This window comes from Bombus pyrosoma, linkage group LG8 (genome assembly GCF_014825855.1).
Source record: "Bombus pyrosoma isolate SC7728 linkage group LG8, ASM1482585v1, whole genome shotgun sequence".
Lineage (NCBI taxonomy): Eukaryota > Metazoa > Arthropoda > Insecta > Hymenoptera > Apidae > Bombus > Bombus pyrosoma.
In genome coordinates, this window is record NC_057777.1 from 9,401,669 (window position 1) to 9,406,907 (window position 5,239).

General features: G+C 37.0%; 1 non-coding gene across 1 annotated transcript; it reads left to right on the forward strand.

The window, feature by feature from the left end:
- Positions 1 to 569: 569 nt before the first annotated feature.
- Positions 570 to 643, forward strand: Trnai-aau. Its single transcript has one exon. It is a non-coding gene; the product is annotated as a tRNA-Ile (tRNA).
- Positions 644 to 5,239: the final 4,596 nt, after the last annotated feature.

Sequence of the window (5,239 nt, forward strand, 5' to 3'; positions counted from 1 at the left end):
TTCTCTCGGTATTATTTTTATAATAAAAATATTGTAAATATATATTGTAACATCACCTATTTCATTTTTAGTTTCGGTGTATCATAATTTTGTTACTTAATTCGTAACATGCTAACGCGAATATTGTTACATGCAATTAAATTGTTTGCTTGTTTGATAGATAACAAGACATTGATAACGAACGAGTGAAGAACGCAATTAATATGAGGTATAACCCCAAAAGCAACCTGTTGCCAGCGATAATAAATAAGGCGGTTGATTGTATCGTTGGGAAATTTGTGCTTCTCGAGCTTTCTGATCCTTGTCTGGCGTTTCTTCTTGCTTTTAATGTTGTTCTCACTTCACGATTATTGCTTATTTATGGACTTACTAATTTCAAACCCAAAGCTTTCCAGTTATCTTTATCCTTTTAAATGAGAACTTGGGCACGTTGCGGTAATTGTTATCGAAAATTGATTCTTCACTATCATAATGATTAATTTGTTGGATCTTTTTCGTGATTTATGATAATTAATTATGATACGTGAGTATTTTCTTCACTAGTAAGATTATAACTTATTTTTTCAACTGGCTCATTAGCTCAGTTGGTTAGAGCGTCGTGCTAATAACGCGAAGGTCGTGGGTTCGATCCCCTCATGAGCCAAAAAAAAATAAGATTATTAAAAAGAGGGTTAGTGTTTATTCTCTGAAATCTTATCTTTTCTTTTACAAAAACTTTTTGCATCGAAGCAATCAATAAACTTGCTGCTATCGCCTCTAAATTCTTGAAAAAACAAAAATCAGAGACGAGGTCTAAGATTCCATAATCATTACTAAACGCAGTAGAAAAAACAAATCCTAGTCCTAAACATATTAAATCCTCTTTTTATGTGTATGTAATCGGTAGAACATGAATATTTATGTAAATTCACATTTTTATTAATACTCTCAATATTCTTTGTTTGGCATAAATACTTGCTTCATTTACTAAATCATCGACTATAAAGTTTGGAATTATTCGCTAATTCACGGTACACGCTTACGTCGAAATTCTCATTTCTTCTGCATCTGCAGCATCCACAGTGCAGACAATAAGAAACAGCAAAATGGCGGACATTGATGAACGAGCGCACGACTCACAAGCGTTATTCTTTCGTCGTGCAGGAAAATTTTGATCCGATACATCAGTGCGTGCACCCATGTTCGCTATTATTTCAACGTTCTTTCCAATTTCTCTGTGGCTCGTCCGGAAATAAAAGCGAGCCCTGTCACAGAAGTGGTGGTCAAGTAGAAAAACGATGACAGCGTGCACATGGTCAGAAGAGAAGTTGAAGAGAAGAACGAAAGCAAATGTTGTCGGCGTATCGACGACGATGAGAAATAGAAAACTATAGCCGGGCGAAACCGAACGAGAAAAATCGAGCCTGGAGGAACGAAGGTCGCGAAGCCGAGAGAATCGAATTACGCGATACGGACCATAAAATAAATAGACGAATATTCATTCCATTCCGACATCCATCTATTCGCCCACCCCTTGTCCTCTGTTTTCTTTGCGCTTATTTCTTTCACGTTTCGTTGTTTTCTCTCCCTTCTTTTTTGTTGTCGCTTGTTCCCAGTTTCGTGTTAATCGATTACTTTATTAGCGGAGTCGGTGATTCTCGAAAGACAGAGTTGGTAGTCAGACCTCTTTTTGGGGAAGAAGAAGATTGAATATGAAGAAAATTTATTAATTGTGACAGTGGGATACTTAATGAGTAATAGCCATATTTAGTTCAAATAATATTCTAGTAGTAGAGAATTGGTTGTAGAACTGGAATTTTGAGGTTTTAGCAGCATTGGAAAATTACGTTTTGTAATCAAAAATTTACTTCTCAACAGATTAATAGAAACCAAAAGAAACTTCAATCCACTTTTGCATCCGGTCACGTGATCGGCCACATTTAATTCCAATCAAATTAGTCCCAATTTAAAATTTTCCCTTTCGTCGTCCTCATTCTAAATTGCTCGCCAATTCACCGCGCACGTTTACGTCGTTTCAATTTTCCACGTTTCCGTTCGCTTACAATTCAGCCGGATATCCCACGTTTCCCTTTTTCCGTGGATCGGCACGACGAGTAATTCGAAGGCCGAATACGTTCGAAGGCGCTCGAGATTTGCCGCGATATCAACCCCCTCCCCCCACTCCGCGCATTTTCCCATCGCGTTTCTCTTTCCCCTCAACAATTCGATACCAAATGGCCAACTACAAAATTCGCCTAGCTCTCTCTCGTCACGTCTCGCTAAGATACAATATACCTGGTCGGTGATAGCATCGAGTGTAAACTGTGGAAAGTGTCACGTAGTCTGACGGCAGATTTCTCGTTTGAATTTGTTTCAATAGGAAATTTTCAATGACAGATTAAAAAGTAGTCGAATGAAAAAAATATATAATAAAAATAAATATACGATATAGTATCTAATAAAAATAAATAATAAATGATATAATATATTATCATAATAAATAAGAATGTATGAAGCAATATATAATCTCAATGTAAATTAAAAAATCTCAATGTGAGATCAGAAAGTATAATTCTAGAATTAAAAGAAATATATGCTAAAAACAAAATAGAATTAAGTATAGATATAGGAAGATATAATACTATGAAGCATAATAGATGTAGGTATCTAGATCCTATAAAACCTTTGAACGGCAGCCTGCAGCAGTGTGACCTACATTTTTTGTGTAAATGCATGCACTTAGTGGTAGTAATAGTATAAAAAACGCAGACATGGTCTGTCACTGACCAGGGCACTGTTAAGGAGGTTGCGAGAGACCTCTAGAAAATTAACCGGTGAATTTCCATGTCTAGCTTTCGCATACCGATTTCTTTCGCCGGCTCCTTTCCAGCCGCGGTTTTCACGAGGAACATTCCGGATATCACGAATAGGCGGGACGAAACCGAAACGTGGTTCAGTTCGTAACGGGACAAAAACTGTAATCGAATTCGTCGTCTAGTTGCACAACTCTCTTTTCCAGTAGCGTGACTCCACGAATTTTTTTTCTCACTCTCGTCTCGCGATTTGGGTGAATACCATCTATCTGAATAGTCTGAACGAATTGAAGAAGTTCAGCAATGGAACGAAGAGGCCGATATTAGCGCTCCGATATTTGTGTTTTTGCAGTTACATCAGGAACAGTTTAACGAAGAAAATAATTAGTTGCACGAAAGTATTTGTATACACTTATCATGAAAAACATTACTAACATGTCCATATTGTACGTTTCACGGTAGAACATCTTAAAATTTTGTTAACACCGTGATGGGATACGGCTATGTTGATTAGATTAATAGAATTTGCAAATTGAGAAATTGGAAAATATTTACGTAACATTTTGCAAACATATACTAAACACAAAATTAGTGTACAGCATGAACAGCCATTTTGAGGATACAGAACAGTCGTTAGAATATTTACTAGGTGAAACAAATTCCTGCTTAGATCGCATTTCTTTAATTCAACTCGTAAAAATGTAAATACATAAAATGTAAAATATAAAAATATAAATATCCGCAGTCTAGTTATCAAAACTTCTTCAACAGTGTCATAACACTTTTATGAGGGCGTTAGCAGCGTCTGCTGATCAGTATGCCGAGGAAGGAACAGAAGACTTAGCATCGCTCTCTCTTACCTCCCATGTGGCTTCACCCTGAGTCAAGGGTAGGGAGTATAAAATTTCCCAGGAGATACAGCTCGTGGGTAGATGGACCAATGATAGGGGAGGAACGGAGGAACGATGAAAAAGGACGAAACTCACGATACGTGCGTGATTCTCGAACGCGGACGACTCTCGCCGCTGGAACTTTCCGGCTGAAACAATTACCAGCCATAGTAGAGAAAGAAAGACAGAGAGAGAGAGAGAGAGAGAGAGAGAGAGGATTTTATACGATAAAGGCTATACGGAGCAAGAATGAACGTGCCGACGTGTTCCAAGTCAGTTTACAAATGTACGGCGCTTTTGGTACATGATTTAAGAAAAGAACGACTTGTTTAGAGATCTTTTTCTGGAAATTGAAGTACAGTGATTACGAAAAGTATATATTTACTTTCCAATGGAGCATTTTTTTATTATGTTCCACGTTTCATTTTCACGATATTACATTTTCGTGATCATACGAAAGTATTACTAAATGATATGAGACTTAATATACTTGGACTTGATTAATTGGTATATTAGTGTGATAATGAATACAGTGGTGTACAAATATTTTTTGTAGCCACCATATATTAACTTTGTCGTTTATAAATAACACTCATAACAGTTGCGTAACACGATGAATATTTTGTTGAAATATTATGATATTTATTATACGAAAAATATAAACATGCTGCAATGTCTTTTTAGTTTCCAAGAAAAAAGACAGAAAATGACAAGCGCAAGTTTTAATATCAAAATCCCAGAGCCAGAGCGTATTAAGTTATACTTTTTAAACTTTAGAGAACAGATCAATGTTGCAACAATCTTGTAACGAAATACGGAATTAATATCATTTTTGCGCTATTATATTAAAAAGAACTTAAAAAGAAAAAATTTTTACTATCAGAAAGAGTGAAAAATTTGATACGAGAAACATGCAAAATATCATATTTTTTTTATTTAAATCTCGAACCACGCTGTATCGAACGAGAAGCGAAAGACGTTCGCGATTAATACAGCATTATTCGATATCGAGTGAGATTCGGGTCGTGATCAGAAGCAATTGTGGCAGCTTAAAGCGGATGGCTTTTGTCTCGCGAGGAAAGGACTTAAAACGGGGAGCGCAAATTAATGACGGCCGCGAGTGGAGTATTCTGTAGTTCTTTCGTGGCGTCTTCTGGCAGCGGAGTTGCCAGGAAGCCCGACAAAAAGCGGAAAAAGTGTTAAGCGCGTGGAAGTAGCTATCGCTGATAGAAGTAATGGTCCTCGGAAAAAGAAGGAAACGGGACTAAGAATCCTCTCTAACGTCCAAAGGTCTGTATGTTACCATATCTGTGGAGCAGTAACATATTTCTCCGCTAATCTATTAGAGCTGCTCGACGTACCGCCATTTTTGTCGGCCGTTGTTCCTTGAAATTTTCATCGATCACCATTCCACGGAAATTCGCCTATAAAACGATTCGCTTTCAACTCGGACGAAATATCTCGAGGAAAATTCATTTAACCGTCGCCAATATGCACATTTACATTTCACGTTCATTCGTAATAGATAGCACTTATGTGTCTTGTGAATTTTCTTGG